Source organism: Protopterus annectens, chromosome 13.part0 (genome assembly GCF_019279795.1).
Source record: "Protopterus annectens isolate FY-2018-M chromosome 13.part0, PAN1.0, whole genome shotgun sequence".
NCBI classification, from domain to species: Eukaryota; Metazoa; Chordata; order Ceratodontiformes; family Protopteridae; genus Protopterus; species Protopterus annectens.
The window spans coordinates 1139162450-1139185023 of NC_056747.1; the positions used below are offsets into that span (position 1 = coordinate 1139162450).

The 22574-nt window shown below is 43.6% G+C and overlaps 1 protein-coding gene across 1 annotated transcript in view; it reads right to left on the bottom strand.

Annotated features, from left to right (window-relative positions):
• NMT1 (N-myristoyltransferase 1) overlaps positions 1 to 22574 on the bottom strand; it is a 1232576-nt gene that overhangs the window by 694046 nt on the left and 515956 nt on the right. The gene's annotated exons all lie outside the window — the stretch shown is intronic.

A 22574-nucleotide genomic window follows, 5' to 3' on the forward strand; every position in this document is an offset into this window, starting at 1 on the left:
TTAGTGAAAATTGGTAAATGATAATGCTTGGTAAAAGTACGTACAGAACTCCAGGTAGCAGCTTCTAGGATATCCCTGGTAGGAACACCTCTGAGAAAGGTTGCATAAGTAGATGCAGCCCTGGTGGAGTGAGATCTGATCCCCTGGGGGATTGGTTTTCCCTGGTGCTTATAGCAGAAATGAATGCAATGGCTTATCCATTTAGAAATGGTTTGTTTTGAAATAGCCTTCCCCTCTGCCCCTGCAGCAAATGCTACCAGCAACTGTTCAGATTTTCTTCCAGATTTAGTCCTGTCCAAGTAGAATCTTAGTTGTCTGTGCACATCCAAGGAATGCAGAATCCATTCCCCTTTGTTCTGTGGAAGAAGGCTGGCAAATGAATGGACTGATTAAGAGCCACACTGGAAACCACCTTGAGCATGAAGGATAGACTGGTCCTGAGAGAAATACCCTGTCCGCATGAAAGATGATGAAAGGCTCCACTGCCATAAGGACCTGTAATTCAGAGATCCTTCTAGCTGAAGTGATTGCTAAAAGGAAGGCTGTTTTCCAGGAAAGAAATTTTAAGTCTGCAGTAGCAGCTGGCTCGAACAGCGATAGAGTGAGTTTCTCCAAAAAAAAAAAAGTTAAGGTCCCAAGCAGGGGTAGGAGCTCTCCTGGGTGGTCTCAAGTTTTTTGCCCCTCTGAGATAGTGCTTGAGCAGAAGATGAGAGAAGAGGGGTGGTTCTGTGTTATAGTGAGCTGAAATAGCTGAGATGTGGATTTTAATGGAGGAAAAAGACAGGCCCTTGTGAAGCATCTCAGTTAAGTATTGCAAAATCTGAGATAAATTGGGCGCTGCTGTGCTCATTCCTAAAGATTGGTTCCAGGCACAGAATCTTTTCCATTTGTCAGCATAAGATTTTCTAGTATTAGGTCTCCTCGCCTCCAAGATGACATCCATCACAGGTTTGCTGAGGGATGATAAGGGTGAATTTAAGTGATTAGCCAGGCTGCAAGGTTCAATGTTGGAAGCTGGGGGTGCAGAATTTGGTTCTCCTGCTGAGACAGCAGGGAAGGGGGGGCTGAGGCAGGTGCCATGGAGATATTTGAGACACACTGCGCAGGAGGGGGTACACCAGTGTTGGCGCGGCCAGTCTGGAGCAATCAAAATAATCCTTGGTTTGTCCTGTTTGACTTTTCATAGAACTTTGGAGAGCAGAGGCAGAGGGGGAAAGGCGTAGACTGATAGGTTTTTCCAGCTGAAGGACAGAGCATCCACTTTCCAGGCTTTCCAGCTGAAGAAGGACAGAGCATCCACTTTCCAGGCTTGTTTGTGGGTAGTCCTTGTGCAAAACTTGTCCAACTGGTAGTTCTGGGGGGAGGCAAATAGATCTATGTCTGGGCTCCCCCATTCACTTGTCAACATGTTGAAAATCTGTGGTGCCAGTTTTCACTCGTGTGGGTCCATGAAGTTTCTGCTTAGTCCATCTGCCAGTGTATTCAATTTTCCTGGCAGGAATTGAGCTTGGAGATGCACTTGGTAGCTCAAGGCTGTGTTCCACAATGCCATGGCTAGTCTGCAGAGGGGGTAGGAATGTGTACCCCCCCACTTGTTTATGTACCACATGACAGTGGTGTTGTCTGTCTTTACCATTAGTTGTCCTGGAAGAATGTAGTCCGTGAAGGCTGTCAGAGCATGCTGTACAGCTAACATTTTTTTTAGATTGATATGTAGGTGCATTTGATTTGAGTTCCATTTGGCCTGAATGCACTTCCCTGCCAGGTGAGCCCCCCATGCATAGTCTAATGCATCTGTAGTTAGGGTTTGGGCAGCAGGGGGTAGTGTGAATGGTAGTCCCTTGTTTTGGTGGCAGGCTTCTGCCCGCCATAGGAACTCTAGGCGTAGGCACGGTATGATGGGAATCATTGTTTTCCAGGCTGTGACAATGTTGACTCCATAGACTTTTTAGATACTACTGTAGTTTCCTCATATGCAGTCTTGCATAGGGAATTAAAAGAATGCAGGAGGCCATGAACCCCAAGGCTTGCAGTATTTGTCTTGCAGATAGCAAGGTTTTTGTGGCCATTTGTTTGAAGTAAGTTACCAAATTAATTTGCTTCTCTGGCATGAGGAAAGCCATCTGAGCAGCTGTATTCAAGCTTGCACCCAGGAATGTAATCTATTGACAGGGTACCAGTTGTGATTTCTTTTCATTTATGGTGTACCCCAGACACGTTAGAACCCTTTTTACAAATGCCAGATTTAGAAGTATGCCCTGGTTTTCTGCCTGAATTGGACAATCTTCCAGGTATGGGTATATTTGAATATTTCTTTGCCTACAAAATGCAATAACTGGAGCAAGGCACTTTGTGAATACCCTGGGCGCAGTAGACACGCCAATGGGCAGGGCAGAAAAATGATCATGCAAGTAGCCTGCTTTGAAGCATAGGTATCTTCTGCAAGATTCCCTGATTAGGATGTGCAGGTATGCTTCTTTTAAATCTAGAGTTACTAACCAGACGTCTTTGCCTAGCATAGGAAGTAACTGGTGAGTCAGCATCTTGAATTTTGGAATCTCCAGTAAGGTGTTTAGAGTAGACAGGTCCAGGATTGGACACCATGATTTGTCTTTTCTGGGTACCAGAAAAAGCCTGGAATAGAAACCTTGTCCCTTTTCCTCTTCTGGTGCCAGATGAATAGCCCCCATGCTTAAGAGGGAAAGTACTTATTTTTGAGCCTCTACCCACTGATTGGGGCAGGTCTGGTCACCTGTTTGGTGTTGGCAACGTGTGGAAATGAAATCTGTATCCCTGGGACACTATATTTAAAACCCATTTGCCCTGGGTTATGAGTTCCCAGTTCTTTGCATGAAGATTTTCTAGTGTTAGGTCTCCTTGCCTCCAAGATGACATCCCCAAAAGGGCCGGTTAAAAGATAAGTGCTTAGTAATTTTAAAAGGAAGTCATCGAGACTGTTTACTATAGGTGGGTGTCTTGTTATTTCCAGATTTGGAAGTGGAGGCCCCCCACTGCTTAGTACTGAGAGTCCCCTGGGACTGAAACCTGGGTTTTTTGCTGCGTCTGGGTTTGGCTTAAGAGGATCTGGAAGGGGTTGGAAAGGACCAATTCTTAGTAGGCCAGTGCCTACTAAATCTTAGAGGTTGCACTTGTAAGAAATCTTTAACAGTTTGCATAGATTTAGCTTTATCTTCCATCTTTTTTAGAACTTCTTCAGCCTTATTGCCAAACAGGTGGTCCTGATTTAACGGAGCATCCAACAATTTAGCTTTAACATGATTAGGCAAAGATTGCTCCTTAAGCCAAGCATGCCTTCTAAGCACAGACCCAGTAACAGCAGCCCTGCAGGAGGACTCTAAAGAATCAAAACTAAGTTGCAAAGCATGTTTTCCAACTTGTTCAGCAGAATGCATTAAATCCTGTAATTCTTTATTTTCCACACAGTAAGTAATCAACATCATTTTCTGTTTAAGCAGTCCAATAATATGCTGTTGATATTTTAACATATGAAATTGGCAGTTTAAAGCTTTGATTGTCGAGGTTGCAGAAGTATAAACCTTTTTACCCCATCTATCCAGCGCCCTGGAGTCTCTATCAGAAGGGGTAGGATTTTTAGCAGTAGAAGCCTTAATGCCCTTGGGTCCCTAAGAAATGGTTTCTGGATCTGCAACAGGATTTTTGAAAAGGAACATGTGGGACTCAGGAACCCTGTAGTACCTGTCAGGTTTACTAGGTGCCGGAGGCAGTGACTCAGGGGCCAAACTGGATTCTGAGAACACATCATCAACAATGTCTAGTACAGGAGGTATAGCCAAAGGCTTATTCTGAAGTAGAAGGAAATCCCTAAGCCTCTTTTTTGAATCAGAAAATTCCTGGCTTTCCCAGTGGAAATGCTCCCTTAAAGTATGTAAAGTTTCCCCAAAAGAAAAATCCTCAGGAGGGGAAGCAGAGGGAAGGGAATCCTCTGCATCAGAATCCTCATAAGTAGGTATGGACAAATCCAGGTCATTAGAAGAGTCAGAAGAAACAGAATCCTGATCAGAAGATTCATAAGCAAGCTCAGCCCTAGGCCTCTTGGGGGGGGGGGGGGGGTTGACTACCCCTGATTAGAGTTATTAGATCTTCAGACATTTTTATCATTTGTTTTTTAGGCATAGGGGCCTGAGCGTTGAATTTTTAGTCATGGATCGAGATTTAGGCCTTAGTAATGAAGGAGGTGTCATTTTAATATGCAAGTCTGTAGGCCTGAATACACCCTTAGAAGCCGGTGCCTGCACAGCGGCTACGGACCCATCCAAGGTAGAGACATCCGCGGGTTCCATAGTTGAAGTATCTCGCCGCATACTGGACTCCAAATAGGGCTCAGTAGAGGCCTGCGAATCAGAAGTAGCGGGTATCAGGGGCTGCAAAAGCACCTCACTGAGTACCGGCGAACTGGCGACTGATATAGGATAAGCGTTGTTGGCAAATTTGGACCTCGACAGCCTGTCTCTGTCTATCTTTGCGTTTTTTCGGAATCCCGGTAGTCGGATGGCTAATTGACGACATTTCTGGATAATTAAACCTTGAACCGAAATAATGAGAGGCAAAAATATAACTACGACAGATAGTGCGCTGATTAAATAAAGCACAAAACCGACAGTAAGGTACGTCGTGGTCAGGGCCTAAGCAAGGATACAGTACGAATGAAAATCTTTATGAGGTATTTGCTTTCCACAAGTAATGCAATTATTAACTTTTACTGACATCGGTAAGGAACAAGAAAAGTTTCCCCAACGGGGTACTTAGCTTTACGTTGAAGACTTCGGAGCTGAAACTCTAAAACGAAAATTTCAGGAGTCAGCCAACTGACACTTGCAAACTGCTTCTGCTTCGGGCACTGCATGGCAAGAAAGACTGATGTAATGGCGTCGGCTGCATGTTTTATCCCCCTGACGACCTGACGTCATGGAAGAAATGATAGCAACCGACGCAGTACCCAAGACTTTGTTAATCAGGCCGACTGAAGGCAACCTGCCTGCAGATTACCCAAATGTAATGACTGCAACAGTGAAACACGAAGAAAGTACAGTTGTGTACACTTACCATAAATGTAGATGTTCGAGTGTATTCACTGTTGCAGTCATTACGTTTGGGTATTCTGCTTGCAGGTTGCCCTGAGTCGGCCTGAATTCCAAAGTCTTGGGTCCTGCACAGGTTGCTGTCTTCTCTTCCATGACAAAGCTCTGGAATCTCTGTCAGAGGGTACTGGATCTTTTGCAATGGAAGCCTTAACCCCTTTTGGACCCTGGGAAATAGTTTCTGGATCAGCAGAAGGGTTTTTATAAAGAAACTTGTGAGAGTCAGGGACTCTAATACCTATCTGGCTTGGCTGGTGCAGGGGGCAAAGAATCAGGAGATAAGCTGGATTCAAAGAACACATCATCCACAATATCTAACACAGGCGGAATAGCCAGGGACCTGTGCTGAGGCAATAAAAGGAAATCCCTGCGCCTTTTCTTGGATTCTGAGTAACCCTGACTTTCCCAATGGAAATGCTCCCTCATGGTATGTAAAGTTTCGCCAAAAGAATAATCCTCAGGCGTTGAAGCTGAAGGGATAGATTCTTCAGCATCAGAGTCCTCATAGGGGGGTAGAGAGTATCCTTGGTCTGAAGAGGAATCAGAGGAAATGGAAACCTGATCAGAGGAATAATAATCTGTATCCTGCCTAGGTCTTTTCTCAGGAGGGGGATGGGAACCCCTGATTAGAGTAATGAGGTCTTCAGCCATTTTAAGCATCTGTTTCTTAGGCATGGAGGACTGTCCAGGAGAATGCTGTACTTGTTTCGTCTTTAATGGTATTTTTGTCTTGGCTGTTGTTTTAATGATAAGTTGTGAAGGTCTGAAAACACCCTCAGAAGCCAATGCCTGCTCAGCGGCTCCGGACCCATCTGAGGGATTAGTTTCCATAGGCCCAATATCTTGAGTTTCCAGAGGCCTAGTTGTCTCCACGTGGGAGTTGGAGGTGGCCTGTGGCTCTGAGGTAGCGGGTGTCAGTGGCTGCGAAAGCGCCTCACTGAGAACTGGTGACTGGCCTAGAAGAGGTTTCGTCGTCAGTTTTGGACCTTGGATGCCTGTCTTTATCCTTGTCCTTGCATTTTTTCGGTATTGCGGTAGTCGGTTGATCCGATGGCATAGTACAATTGAACCTTCGGCCAAAGTAGTGCAAAGCAAAATAAAAATGTCTTTTTATAGTGCGTTTGTTAAATCTAGCACAAAACCGACAAATAGTGACGTCGTGATCAGGGCCTAGGCATGGAATACAGTAAGAGTGGAAGTCCTTATGAGGTATTTGCTTCCCACAAGAAATACAATTAACAACTTTTTCTGACATCAGTCTGAGGCAAGAAAAGAGTTTCCCCAATGGGGTACTTAGCTTTATTGAAGACTTCGGATCAGAAAATAGACTTGGAAAATCTCAGGAGTCGGCCGACTGGCACTTGCAAACTGCTTCTGCTTCGGGCACCGCGCGGCAAGACAGACTGAAGAAAATAGCGTAGGATGCATCTTGTATACCTCTGGCGCACTGACATCAGGGAGGAAGCGACAGCAACCAATGCCAGACCAAGACTTTAGAACTCTGGCCGACTGCGGGACCGCCTGACGGAGGATTACCCAAGTGTAATGACTGCAGCAGTGTAACACGATGAACATCGCCATTTTCTTTAGTTTTTCTTGCCCCCGATGTTAGGTGCCCCCAAAAAGGTAGCAATAATATATATATATATATATATATATATATATATATATATATATATATATATATATATATACACATACATACACACACATATATATATATATATATATATATATATATATATATAGATATATATATATATATATAAACACATGCATACATCAATATAAACTTTGCCATCATCTACAAGCAAATACACCACATAGGTTGTAGAAGAGAGAGAAGGAAAGATAAACTGTAGAATGACAGGGGGATGGCGGGAGGGTAACCTGGACTGCAACAGTGAATACATTCGAACATCTACATTTATGGTAAGTGTACACAATTGTACTATGTTCTTCGTGTTTCACTGTTGCAGTCATTACATTTGGGTAGAATCCCAAATCTATGATTGGGAGGCTGAAGCTAAACAGCATTAGGTGTGGCTATAAGGCCCTGCAGCACTGCAGTGGCAAAGCCTGCCCTGGACTTACAGTAGAGAGGCAAATGGTAATGCTTTGTAAAGGTGTGAACAGAAATCCAAGTAACAGCCTCTAGAATGTCTTTGGTTGGTACTCCTCTGAGAAAGGCTGCCAAAGTAGCTGCAGCTCTGGTGGAATGGGCACAGGTTTACCATGGTGTAAGCAGAAACAGATGCAGTGGCTTATCCATTTTGAAATTGTCTGCTTTGAGATAGCCTTTCCTTCTGATCCTGTAGCATATATGACACTAGTAATTGCTCTGTTTTTCTTAGAGCTTTTGCCCTGCTCAAGTAGAATCTTAGCTGTCTGTGTACATCCAAGGAATGCAAAATTCTCTCCTCCTTGTTTTGCGGATTTGGATAAAAAGTTGGCAGATGAATAGTTTGGTCAAGAGCCACACCGGAAACCACCTTAGGCATAAAAGTAGGATTTCTCCTCAGAGACACTCTGGGTGAAATATGATAAAAGGCTCTACAGCCATGAGGGCCTGTAGCTCTGAAACTCTTCTTGCCGAAGTAATTGCTAGTAGCAGAGCTGTCTTCCACGATAAGAACTTTATATCAGTGATAGCGGCGGGTTCAAATGGAGGCAGGGTGAGCTTTTTCAACACATAATTGAAGTCCCATGCAGGTAATGGTGATCTTCTAGGAGGCCTCAGGTTTTTGGCTCCTCTAAGATACTGCTTTAGTAAAGGATGAGAAAAGATTGGTGGCTCTGTATTGTAATGAGCCGAAATGGCATGGATTTTGATTGATGAGAAAGATAGGCCTTTGTCAGGCATCTCAGTTAAGTATTGTAATATCTGAGGAATATGTGGTTCTGCTTTATCAGTTCCTTGTGCTCGATTCCAAGCACATAATCTCTTCCATTTGTCAGCATAAGATTTTCTAGTACTAGGCCTTCTGGCTTCCAAAATGACATCCATCCCAGCTTTACTGAGAGGTGTCATTCGTATGATTGCATGATTAGCCATGCTGCCAGGTTCAGAGTCCGTAGTTGATTGCGCAGGATCTGATTGTTTTGCTGGGACAGTACTGGTCTTTGAGGCAAGGTCCAAGCTGGGTATTGAGACAAGTTCCTTAGGATTGGGTACCAGTATTGGCGGGGCCAGTCCGGGGCAATTAATATCATCTTTGGCTTCTCTTGTCCGACTTTTAGGAGGACCTTGGGTAGAAGAGGCAGAGGAGGAAAGGCGTAAACTGACAGGTTTTTCCAACTGAAGGATAGGGCGTCCACTTTCCATGCTTGTCTGTGATAAGTCCTTGTGCAGAATCTTTTCAATTGATAATTTTGAGGAGAGGCAAATAGATCTATGTCTGGGCTCCCCCATTTCTCTGTTATCATGCTGAATATTTGTGGATTTAGTTTCCACTCGTGAGGATCCATACGGTTTCTGCTTAAATCGTCTGCCAGAGTGTTCTGTTTACTTGGCAGGAACTGAGCTTGAAGATTTATTTGGTAGGTCAAAGCTGTGTCTCAAAGTGCCATGGCTAATCTGCAAAGGGGTGTATGAGTGCGTGCCCCCTTGCTTATGTACCACATGACTGTGGTGGTGTCCATCTTTATCTGTAATTGTCCTGGATGAAGTAAGTCCGTGCAGGCTGTTAGGGCATTTTGAACAGCTAGCATCTCTTTCTGGCTGATATGTAGATGCATTTGATTTGGTGCCCATATGCCCTGAATGCATCTTCCTGCCATGTGGGCCCCCCAGGCATAATCTGATGAGTCTGTTGTTAAGGTTTGGCTGGCAGGGGGTGGAGTGAAGGGCCGTCCCATGTTTTGGTGACAGGCCTTTGCCCACCATAGAAACTCCTGTTGCAGGCAGGGGAGGAGAGGAATCATTGTTTCCAGACTGTGTGAATGTCGACTCCATAAACCTTTTAGGTACCACTGAAGTTTCCTCATATGCAGTCTTGCATATGGAATTAGAAGGATGCAGGATGCCATGAAGCCCAGAGCCTGCAGAATTTGTCTTGCAAAAGACTGGGTTTTTGTTGCCATCAGTTTGAAGTAAGTAGTCAGTTGCCTTTGTTTGTCTGGCGTGAGGTTAAGCCATCTGGGCAGTTGTATGCAAGCTTGCACCCAGGAATGTTATCTTTTGAGAGGGTACAAGTTGTGATTTCTTTTCATTTATTGTGTAACCTAGGCATGCTAGAAGCCTTTTCACAAACGCCAGGTGTCGTAGAAGAGTGTCCTTGTTCTCTGCTTGAATGGGACAGTCATCCAAGTAAGGATATATTTGAATACTTCTTTGTCTACAAAATGCAATTACTGGTGCCAGGCACTTTGTAAAGACCATGGGCGCAGTAGATAAGCCAAAGGGCAGTACAGAGAACTGGTAATGCATTAAGCCAGCCATGAATCTGAGGTATCTTCTGCACGACTGTCTTATTGGGACATGCAGGTATGCCTCTTTTAAGTCTAAAGTCACCAGCCAAGCATTCTTGCCCAGCATGGGCAGAAGCTGTTGTAAAGTGAGCATTCTGAATTTTGGAATGTCCGGGTATGTGTTCAAAATCGATAAATCCAGTATTGCTCGCCAGACCTTGTCCTTTCTGGGTACTAAGAACAGTCTTGAGTAAAAACCTTGTCCTTTTTTCCTGCTCTGGTGTTGTCTGAATGGCCCCCATATCCATGAGGGATGTAACCTGTTTCTGTGCCTCTGCCCATTGGTTTTTTGGCAGGTCTGGCCAACCATTTGTCATTGGCAGAGTGTGGAAATGAAATCTGTATCCCTGTGATACAATGTTCAGTAGCCACTTGTCCTGGGTTACCAACTGCCAATTTTGAGCAAAAAGTGCTACTTTTCCCCCTATGGGTGCTGCCAAAAGATAAGTGCTTGGTGTAGGCAGAGGGAAGTCATTGGGATTGCTTTCTGTAGGTTTGTGCTTTATCTCCTCCACATTTGGAGGTGGATGCGCCCCATTGCTTTGACCCGTATGAGTCTTGAGCCTGGTACCTGGAACCCTTCGAGCTCTGTCTGACACAGGAAAGGACCAATTTTTGTAGGCCAGTGTCTACTGAATCTAGGTGGCTGCACTTGTAAGAAATCTTTAACAGTTTGCATTGACTTAGCTTTGTCTTCCATTTTCTTTAAAACCTCTTCTGCCTTAATACCAAACAGAGAATCATGGTGTAAAGGTGCATCTAGCAATTTAGCTTTAACATGAACAGGCAAATTTTGTTCCTTTAACCAGGCATGCCTCCTAATCACAGATCCAGTAACTGCGGCCCTGCAGGAGGCCTCTAAAGAATCAAAAACACATTGCAAAGTATGCTTTCCAACTTGTTCAGCTGCATGCAATAATTCCTGCAATTCCTTATTTTCTGCACATTCTGAAATCAACATCATTTTCTGTTTCAGCAATCCCATAGCATGTTGTTGGTAATTAAGCATATAAAATTGACAGTTTAAGGCCCTGATTGCCAAGGTTGTAGATGTATAAACCTTTTTTCCCCATCTGTCCAGCGCCCTTGAATCTCTGTCGGAGGGGGTAGGGATTTTTGCTGTTGATGCTGTAACTCCCTTTGGACCCTGTGAAATAGTTTCAGGATCAGCAGCAGGGTTTCTAAATAAAAATTTATGAGAGTCAGGGACCATGTAACACCTGGCAGGCTTACTGGGAGCCGGAGGCAAAGAGTCAGGGGTCAGGCATGACTCCGAAAAAACATCATCCACAATGTCTAACACAGGGGGAATGGCTAAAGGGTTGTGCTAAGGGAGAAGGAGGAAATCCCTGAGCCTCTTTTTTGATTCTGAGAAGTCTTGACCCTCCCAGTGAAAATGCTCCCTCAAAGTATGCAAGGTTTCTCCAAATGAATAATCCTCAGGAGGAGATGCAGATGGAACAGACTCCTCAGCGTCAGAATCCTCATAACGAGGTATAAATAATTCTAGATCAGAAGAGGAATCAGAAAAAACAGAAACCTGATCTGAAGATTCATAGTCAGTGTCTTGCCTAGGCCTCTTATCTGGAGGGGGATGGGTACCCCTGATCAAGGTAATAAGGTCTTCAGCCATTTTGATAATCTGTTTTTTAGGCATAGAGGCCTGTACACGTGGCTCAGGCGTCGTTTTTTTAGTTTTAGAAGGTGTCTTTGCCTTTGATTTTGCAGCTTTCGTCGGTTTGATATAAAAATGTTGAGGTCTGAATACACCCTCAGAAGCCGGTGCCTGCTCAGCGGCTCTGGACACAGAGGGAGATGCATCTGTCGGTCCGATACCTTGAGTATCTTGCGGCATGCCGGACTCCACATGGGTGTCGGTAGAGGCCTGCGACTCAAAGGTAGCGGGTATCAGGGGCTGCAAAAGCGCCACACTGAGTACCGGCGAATGGCTTAGGAGAAGCTTCGTTGTCGGTTTTGGATCTCAACTGCCTTTCTCTGTCCTTTTCTTTGCGTTTTTTATGCACTCTGGTAGTCGGATTGCTATCCAACGACATCTCTGGGTTGTTAAATCTGTTTCCAAGATACTTAGATGCAAAAATATACAGACGCTTAATAGTGCGTTGGGTTAAATCTAGCACAAAACCGACAGCCAGGCACATTGTGATCAGGGCCTAGGCAAGGAATACAGTATAAATGGAAATCCTTATGAGGTATTTGCTTCCCACAAGTAATAAAATTATTAACTTTTTCTGACATCGGTAAAAGGCAAGAAAAAAGTTTCCCCAACAGGGTACTTAGCTTTATTGTAGAAGTCGATTCTGAAACTCGTGAATATTTCAGTAGTCGGCCAACCAACACTTGAGAAATGCTTCTGCTTCTGGCACCGCGCAGCAAGAAAGGGTGAAGAAAATGGCGTCGGCTGCATGTTTTACACCCCTGACGACCTGATGTCATGGAAGAGAAGACAGCAGCCGACGCAGGACCCAAGACTTTGGAATTCAGGCAGACTGAGGGCAACCTGCAAGCAGATTAACCAAATGTAATGACTGCAACAGTGTAACACGAAGATCATAATCAGCATAAGATTTTGCCTCAGAATCAGGCATGGCAGTCCCCTGAACTTAAGACAGAAGAGTCAGAATATAGTTGGGTCATATAAGTGGTTAATGGCTCTAAAATCTAGGGTAACAGAAGTGCATACTTTTTTCCTCATACTTGTCCATGGCACGACTGTCCTTAACTTAAGGTACTAGCTTAGGGGAGGACAGTAACCTAGATGACTTAGCAGCAGCCAGAGAAATAGTAGCAAGGTCACAGGAATGGCTTTTATACATACAGTTCTGATCCACAGGAACCATATAGAACCTGTCAGAGTTTTAGAGGCAGGCGGTTGGGAATCTGAAGAGAAAGTATCCAAAAGGACATCCAAAACTGTAGGGACTGCAGAAGGCCAAGAAGAATCTACTTGAACTAGTTTGTAATAGCTTTTCTGAATATCAGACACTTGGGAACAATACCTCTTAAAATGTCCCATCATACGAACCACAGTATCCCCAAAGGATAATTCTTCCATGAGGGAATCAGGAGAGAGTGAAACTTCCTCTTCAGAACCCAAGGCAAGGGGAGAGTGGATATGAGGACAGTAGACCAAAGACTCCTTTCCAGAGTGTAAATCCACCTCAACCTCAGAATAATCAGATTCCCTTTTTTGGAAAAAGTGGAAAGTATGTTGCAATATGTGAAATGGACCTCTGAATATGCACTATCACCATCATGACAAAACACCCCATGCCTGGGGCAATAGGATCACACCCCTTGAAGCCTCCCATGTAAAATGAGGAGTTCTAAGGGCAATGACTGGTTGGCATGGCTGGCCATTCTGTGAGGTGTCTGCCCAATAGTGCCACAACATCAAACTAGGAATATAGGCATGTGTATGTGTGCATGAATCTACACCTCACACACACTTCGAAACCCAAAACAATATAGGAGATATCATTAAAAACACACACAATTTCATATGTGAAGAAAGGGGGGAGAAGCAACAACACAAACTATATGACCACTTGTTCCATCTCTAAAATACAGCAAGCCACAGTCAGAAGTCATTGACTATTTACTTTGGTTCTCTCATGCTTAGCCAATGCCTTTTGCATGCTCCTTCCTCACCAGCAACACTGCAAAGGGTTCTACTCAAACACCAAGTACTAGGTAAGCATATACATTATTACACAATACTATCTCATCAAATTTTCTTTAGAAGGACTCTCAATACTGTCTACCAGAACTCTAAATCCACTCCCACAGAGCATACAAATATGCGTACAATCCTCAATTTCCTCAAAACCCACAGATTTCTCTCTCCATATTTAGTTTTGAAAGTTTTCTTAAAACACTCAGTTCAGTGATACTGATGCACATTCTCAAGAGTGTGCCCACAAACACACTTATTTGCATTATCTCTCTTCCTACTTTAAGCAAACCTAAGCACAAAGTCTACTTAGGACATCCATGTCATCTAAAAAATTAAGTGACTTACCTGCATTTTTTCCTTAAATGAGGTGATATAAAAATGACAAGGCGATATAAATTTATTATATGACAAAGCGTAAGAGATTGTACACTTAGCACAACTCCAACTAGTGGACAGGGGAAAACCTATATCAAGTCAACAAGTTTTTTTTTTTTCTTTCGTCTTTTTTATAGGTCATTACTTATCTGACAAGGAACAGTTATACAAGTTAAGATGCCATTCTAGCAGAGTATTTTGAAATTATGAACCTATTTATTTGCAAAAAACATTATATAGGGATAAAACAAAGGAGGAAGGGCACTAAAAATCTCCGTAAAATTGTAACATTTTTCTCTAATATTTAGCAGCAATTTACTTGCTTCCACCCAATCAACCACTGGCTATATACAGAGTTTCTGAATAACTACAAAATTAAGTACAGTCATCATTCTGGCTAAATAACAGTTGTAAGAAAAGTAGCATTACTACAGACCCTTAGGAGGGTACCAACGTTTAGTAAAGGAATAAATAGGACAGATTATCCATTTTGTTTTGTTAATCAGAAATGAAAACTGGTTAAGTGCAACAAGAAAGGGGTGGTTAAAAGTAGTGGGGCAGTCTGCATGTTTTACAGTGGTGACAGAAACCTGCACAGCAGCCTAGACAGAATAAGAACATACAGACTCTATAGGTTGTAACCAGATGTCAGAATTAAATCTTGCACCCTGCAGCAGTAGTAACACAGAAATCCTTGCCACTGTGGTATTATGCTTCTCAAATTCTAATTACCTATCCAGCTAACAAACTCACAACCGTTTGGAATATGCAATTTACTATCAAAGGACTACATTTAGATTAGCTAAGACATTCCTGGCAACAGATACACTCTAGATAATCCAAATACCTTTTATCCTTGAGGGATGGGGGGCTACGTGTTATGGTGCAACATTACTTTAGCTGCTGGGGGCTAATAATATGACCTGCATAAAAATAACGCTAATGTTAAGTACTACCCTGATTTCAGTCACAGAGACAGTACTGGAAGACTGTTATTACAACTGCTTTTAAATTATCTCTGTATTAGAAATCTACACTGTGTGTTTTGGCTAGAGTAGGAGGAAATCTGGTAGCCATGCACCAAGAGTTTGCAGTCATCCAGAGACCACAGTCAGTCAGACACCGTTTACATAAGATGTTACAATATACAATTCTATTATACACATGCATACTCCGTAGTATAAGCATGCCATCTGCCCATGCCTTTTAGAGCTCAAACTGAGGCATTACTTCCTACAAAGTACAGTTGTGTACACTTACCATAAATGTATATGTTAGAGTGTATTCACTGTTGCAGTCATTACATTTGGGTAATCTGCTGGCAGGTTGCCTTCAGTTGGCCTGAATAACAAAGTCTTGGGTCCTGCGTCGGTTGCTGTCTCCTCTTCCATGACGTCAGGGTTATAAAACATGCAGACGACGCCATTTTATTCAGTTTTTCTTGCTCCAGATGTCAGGTGCCCCCCCCCCCCAAATGGGGAGCAAAAAAAAAAAAAATATATATATATATATATATATATAAATAAACAGTAAATGTATATAACTGCACTTTTAGAAACAAACTACCTTCAACTAAAAGAAAATGCACCACAAAGGCTTTTGAGTATAGTGAAGGAAAGAAAAGTTATAGACTGGGGGATGGCGGGTGGGTAACCCAGAATGCAACAGTGAATACACTCGAACATCTACATTTACGGTAAATGTACACAACTGTACTATGTTCTTCGTGTTTCACTGTTGCAGTCATTACATTTGGGTAGAATCCCAAAGCTATGGATGGGGGGATGGAACCAAACAGCATTAGGAGCAGCTAGAAGGACCTGCAGAACTGCAGTGGCAAAGCCTGACCTGGATTTGGAGAAGAGAGGCAAATGACAATGCTTTGTGAAGGTATGAACAGAGCTCCAAGTAGCAGCTTCTAGAACGTCTTCGGTTGGAACCCCTCTGAGAAACACTGCTGAAGTAGAGGCAGCCCTGGTGAAATGTGATCTGATCCCCTTGGGCACAGGTTTACCATGGTGCAAGTAGCACAAACGAATGCAGTGGCTTATCCACTTAGAAATGGTCTGTTTTGATATAGCCTTCCCCTCTGACCCTGCCACAAATGCTACCAGTAGTTGCTCAGACATTCTTCGAGATTTGGTCCTATTTAAGTAGAATCTTAGTTGTCTGTGTACATCCAATGAATGCAGAATCTGCTCCCCCTTGTTCTGCGGATTTGGGTAAAAAGTTGGCAGGTGAATGGTCTGGTTAAGAGCCACACTGGATACCACCTTAGGCATAAAAGAAGGATTGGTCCTGAGGGACACCCTGTCCGGGTAAAATATAATAAAAGGCTCCACTGCCATGAGAGCCTGTAGTTCTGAAACCCTTCTTGCTGAAGTGACTGCCAGGAGAAAAGCTGTTTTCCAAGATAGAAATTTTATATCCGCAGTAGCTGCTCGTTCAAAAGGAGGTAGGGTGAGTTTTTCCAGCACAAAATTGAGGTCCCATGCAGGAGTTGGTGATCTTCTGAGAGGCCTTAAAATGTTGGCCCCTCTAAGATACTGTTTAAGCAGAGGATGAGAAAAGAAGGGAGGTTCTGTGTTGTAATGAGCCAAGATGGTAGAAGCATGGATTTTTATTGAAGAAAAAGATAGGCCCTTGTCAAGCATCTCCGTCAAATATTGTACAATCTGAGGAATATTGGGCTTTGCTGTGTCTGTTCCTTGTGCATGGTTCCAAGCACAGAATCTCTTCCATTTATCAGCATAAGAATTTCTAGTACGAGGCCTTCTGGCTTCCAAAATGACATCCATCACAGATTTACCGAGAGGTGTTGTTTGAATAATTAATTAATCAGCCATGCTGCACGATTCAGAGTTTGGAGCAGAGTGCGCAGAATTTTATAGTTCTGCTGAAACAGTAGATGAGGTATTTGAGGCAAGTACCATGGAGGAAGCCGAGACATATTCCTTAGAAGTGGGTACCAGTGCTGGCGAGGCCAATCTGGAGCAACTAGGATCATTTTTGGTTTTTCCTGTCTGACTTTTAGTAAGACCTTGGAGAGTACAGGCAGAGGGGGAAAGGCATAGACTGATAGGTTTTTCCAGCTGAAGGATAGGGCATCCACTTTCCATGCTTTTTTGTGATGATTTCTTGTGCAGAATTTGTCCAACTGATAATTTTGGGGAGAGGCAAATAGTTCTATGTATGGGCTCCCCCATCTCCGTGTAAACATGCTGAAGATTTGTGGATCCAGTTTCCATTTGTGCGGGTCCATAAGATTGCTGCTTAGGTCGTCTGCCAGAGTATTTTGCTTTCCTGGCACGAACTGAGCTTGAAGATGTATTTGGCAAGTCAAGGCTGTATTCCACAAAGCCATGGCTAGTCTGCAAAGGGGGTAGGAATGTGTACCCCCTGCTTATGTACCACATAACTGTGGTGTTGTCCGTCTTTATCAGTAGTTGTCCTGGATGAAGCAAGTCCCTGAAGGCTGTCAGAGCATTCTGAACAGCTAGCATTTCTTTCTGGTTGATATGCAAATGCATTTGATTTGGGCTCCATTTGCCCTGAATGCATCTCCCTGCCAGGTGGGCCTCCCCATGCATAGTCTGATGCGTCTGTAGTTAGGGTTTGGGTGGCAGGGGGTAGAGTGAATGACAGTCCCTTGTTTTGGTGACGTGTCTCTGCCCACCAAAGAAACTCCTGTTGTAGGCAGGGAATGAGAGGAATCAATGTTTCCAGACTGTGACAGTGTTGACTCCATAAACTTTTTAGGTACCAATGAAGTTTCCTCATATGCAGTCTCGCATATGGAATTAGTAGAATGCAGGATGCCATGAACCCCAAAGCCTGCAGAATTTGTCTTGCAGATAACTGGGTCTTTGTTGCCATTTATTTGAAGTATGTTGTCCGTTGCCTTTCTCTGGCGTGAGGTAAGCCATCTGGCAGTTGTACACCCAGGAATGTAATTACTTGAGAGGGTACCAGTTGTGATTTCTTTTCGTTTATGGTGTACCCTAGGCATGCTAGAAGCCTTTTGACAAACGCCAAATGTTGAAGAAGAGTGTCCTTGTCCTCTGCTTGAATGAGACAGTAGTCCAGATAAGGATAAAGTTTCCTCATATGCAGTCCTGCATATGGAATAAGTAGGATGCAATGAAGCCCAAAGCCTGCAAAATTTTTCTTGCAGATAACTGGCCCTTTGTTGCCAACATTTTGAAATAGGTAGTCAGTTGCCTTTGTTTGTCTGGCGTGAGATAAGCCATCTGGGCAGTTGTATTTAAGCTTGCACCCGGGAATATTATCTCTTGAGAGGGTACTAGTTTTGATTTCTTTTTGCTGACTGTGTACCCTAGGCATGTTAGAAGTCTTTTCACAAATGCCAGATGCTGTAGAAGAATGTCCTTGTTCTCTACTTGAATTAGACAGTCGTCCAAGTAAGGATATATTTGTATTCCTCTGTCTGCAGAATGCAATTACTGGTGCCAGGCAGTTTGTAAAGACCCTGGGCGCAGTAGATAAGCCAAAGGGCAGTGCAGAGAATTGGTAATGCAAAAAAACTGCTTTAAAGCGGAGGTATCTTCTGCATGATTCTCTTATTGGGATATGCAGGTATGCCTCTTTTAAGAGTTACTAATCAAGCATTCCTGCCTAGCATAGGCAGTAGCTGTTGTAAATTCAGCATTTTGAATTTTGGAATGCCCAGGAAAGTACAGTTGTGTACCTACCATAAATGTAGATGTTCGAGTGTATTCACTGTTGCAGTCATTACACTTGGGGTTATCCTGCTGGCAAGCTACCCGCAGTTGGCCCGAATTCCAAAGTCCTGGTCCGGCGTCGGCTGCTGTCGCCTCTTCCCTGGCGTCAGTGCGCCAGGGGTATAAAAGATGCAGCAGACGCCATTTTCTTCAGTTTTTCTTGCCCCAGATGTCAGGTGCCCCCAAAAGGGTAGGCTAAAAAAATTCTGATCATAAAAAAAGCATGCACATAAACTTCATCTACAAGCAAATACACCACATAACCACATAGATTGTATAGAATAGAGAAGTACAGATAAGTCCTAGCAATGAAAGGGGGATGGTGGGAGGGTAACCTGGACTGCAACAGTGAATACACTCGAACATCTACATTTATGGTAGGTACACAACTGTACTATGTTCATCGTGTTTCACTGTTGCAGTCATTACACTTGGGTTGATCCCAAAGCTGAGGTTGGGTGGCTGGGCCTAAACAGAATTAGGAGTGGCTATGAGGCCCTGCAGAACTGCAGTGGCAAAGCTTGCTCTGGATTTAGAGCAAAGTGGTAGTGCTTTGTGAAAGTGTGCACTGAAGTCCAGGTTGCAGCCTCCAAAATGTCCTTGGTTGGTACTCCTTTGAGGAAGGCTGCTGAAGTGGCTGCTGCTCTGGTAGAATGTGGCCTAATGCCCTTAGGCACTGATTTGCCATGTTGTGAATAGCAGAAATGAATGCAGTGGCCTATCCATTTTGAAATAGTCTGCTTTGAAATAGCTTTCCCTTGCGATCCTGCAGCATATGCCACTAAGAGTTGCTCAGTCTTTCTGAAAGCTTTAGTCTTGTCCAAGTAAAAGCGTAGCTGTCTGTGTATGTCCAAAGAATGTTGAAGTCTCTCCCCCTTATTCTGCGGGTTTGGATAAAAAGTAGGCAAATGTATGGTTTGGTTAAGGGCCACACTGGACACTAGTTTAGGCATAAATGCTGGGTTTGTCCTTAGAGAAACCCTGTCTAGATGGAAAATAATAAAAATTTCCACAGCCATTAGCGTCTGTAATTCTGAGACTCTTCTTGCTGAAGTTATTGCTAGGAGAAGAGCTGTTTTCCATGATAAGTATTTTATCTCAGCTGTATTGGCTGGCTCAAAAGGAGGCAGTGTGAGTTTTTCCAAGACAAAATTGAGGTCCCATGCAGGTATTGGAGCTCTCCTTGGAAGTCTTATGTTTTTGGCCCCTCTGAGATACTGCCTTAGCAGTGGATGAGAGAAAATAGGTGGGTCCGTATTGTAATGAGCTGAAAAGTACAGTTTTGTACCTACCATAAATGTAGATGTTCGAGGATCCCATTGCTGCAGTCCTTACTATTGGGTATAGTCCGCATCCAGTCGGCCCGAATACCAGAGTATAAGGCTGACGTCGGTCAGGGCGCACTAGACTGACGTCAGTACGTCAGGGTACTAATGCGCATGACCGACGTCATATCCTCAGTCTTTTCTTGCCCCAGATGTCAGAAGACCCTAAAAAGACAAGGCCAAAAATACCTGCACCAAAAATATGTACAATATATACAAGAATATATATACAAAAAACATAAGCATGTAACCTCACCTACACAACCACCCCTAAACACAGAGGGGAAGGAGGGAGGGTAAATTGGACTGCAGCAATGGGATCCTCGAACATCTACATTTATGGTAGGTACAAAACTGTACTATGTTCTTCGTTCCCCATTGCTGCAGTCCTTACTATTGGGTAGAATCCCAAAGCAGAGGTAAGGGAGGCTGGCAAATCATAAAGAAGCAGGAGCTGACAACATGCCTTGCAAAACAGCTGTGGCAAAACCAGCCCTAGACTTAGAGTAGATAGGAAGGTGGTAATGCTTAGAGAAAGTATGCACTGAACTCCAAGTAGCTGCTTCCAAAATATCCTTAGTTGCCACCCCCCTTAGAAATGCTGTTGAAGTGGCAGTAGCCCTAGTGGAATGAGGCCTAATCCCAGCTGGAATCTCCTTGCCATGATGGGAATAACAAAATGCAATGCAAAAGCCAATCCACCTAGAAATAGTTTGTTTTGACACAGGCTTGCCCTGTGAACTCAAAGCAAAAGCAACAAACAACTGCTGAGACTGCCTAAAATCCTTAGTCCTGCTTAAATAATAACGCAATTGCCTGTGTACATCTAAAGTGTGCAAAATCTTTTCCCCTTTATTTTGGGGGTCTGCATAAAAAGTAGGCAAATGAATAGTTTGGTTTAAAGCCACACTAGAAACCACCTTAGGCATAAAGGAAGGATTAGTACGTAACGATACCCTATCCTTATGGAAAATCAAGAATGGCTCTACTGCCATAAGGGCCTGCAACTCAGACACCCTTCTTGCAGAAGTAATAGCCAACAGAAAAGCAGTCTTCCATGACAAGTATTTCAATTCAGCAGTAGCCGCAGGCTCAAAAGGTTGTAGAGTAAGTTTTTCCAACACAAAATTGAGATCCCAAGCAGGAGTAGGAGCTCATTGGGGTCTTATATTCTTTGCCCCTCTAAGAAACTGCTTGAACAAAGGATGTGAAAACAATGGTGGGTCACAATCATAGTGAGCTGAAATTGCTGCAGCATGAATCTTAATGGAAGAGAAGGACAACCCTTTGTCCAATAACTCAGTAAGGTATTGAAGAGCCACACTCAAATTAGGCTCAGAAACCTGCAAATTCTTTGCTGTACTCCAAAATAAAAATCTCTTCCATTTTTCATTACACTTTCCTTGTACTAGGTCTTCTAGCTTCCATAATCACATTTAAAACTTGTTGAGGAAGTTGAGACCTGCTGTGTTTCAACACAGAATATGCCAGGCTGTTAGATGAAGAGAGTGAAGCTTGACATTGAGCAGATGACCATCCTTCTGAGATAACAGATGAGGAATCAGAGGTAAAGGCCATGGAGGCTTCCTTACCAGACTCCGTAGTAGTGGGTACCAGTGTTGCCGAGGCCAATCTGGAGCTATCAAAATCATCCTTGGCCTGTCTTGTCTGACCTTTAATAGTACCTTTGGAAGAAGAGGCAGAGGAGGAAAGGCATACACATGAAGGTTTTTCCAACTGAAAGACAGAGCATCCACTTTCCAAGCTGTGTGATGAAACCCCTTTGTGCAATACTGTGGCAGCTGGTGGTTTAGTGGAGAAGCGAACAGATCTATGTCTGGAGTTCCCCATGACACTGTCAATTTTGAAATACATGAAGATCCAGTTTCCACTCGTGGGGATCCATGATTTGTCTGCTTAACACATCTGCTAAGGAGTTCTGTGCTCGGCAGAAACCTTGCCTGAAGAGTTAGTTGCAAGCTTAGCGCAGTCTCCCATAAAATCATTGCTTGCCTGCATAGAGGATAAGAATGTGTTCCCCTTGCTTGTTGATGTACCACATGACAGTTGTGTTGTCTGTTAGAATCAACACCTGCCCTGGAAGAAGTAACTCCTTGAAAGCCATTAATGCAAACTGGACTGCTAACATCTCCTTCATGTTGATATGTAAATGCTGTAGTCTGGCAGGCCACTTGTCTTGTATCCACTTTCCATTTAGATGAGCTCCCCAAGCAATGTCCGAGGCATCTGTCGTTAAAATCTGACTCGCCTCTGGCCGGGTCACAGAGAGTCCCTTGTTTAGGTGACATTCCTGAGCCCACCACAAAAATTCTTTTTGAAGGCAAGGTATTATTTGAATGACAGTGTCCAAATCCTGGCAGTGCTGTGTCCATACATTTTGAGATACCATTGTAGCTTCCTCATATGCAGTTTGGCATTGGGAAGCACCAGAATACAAGATGCCATGAACCCTAATGCTTGAAGGACTGTCCTTGCAGTCAGCACGGACTGATGAGATAGTTGATGGAAGTAAAGTGATAGACTCTTTTGTTTGTCCGGGGTTAAAAGGCCATCTGGGCTGCTGTATTCAGTCTCACACCCAGAAAGCACATGTCTTGAGAGGGTACTAGACTGGACTTTATTTCGTTCACAGAATACCCTAGGCATCTTAGCACTGCTATAACATGTTCCAGATGCTGTAGAAGGTCTTCCTTTTCTTGAGCCAGAATCAGGCAGTCGTCCAAGTAAGGATAGATTTGAATTCCCTGAAGCCTGAAGTAAGCTATCACTGGAGCCAGAACCTTTGTGAATACTCTGGGCAGTAGATAAGCCAAAGGGCAATGCAGAG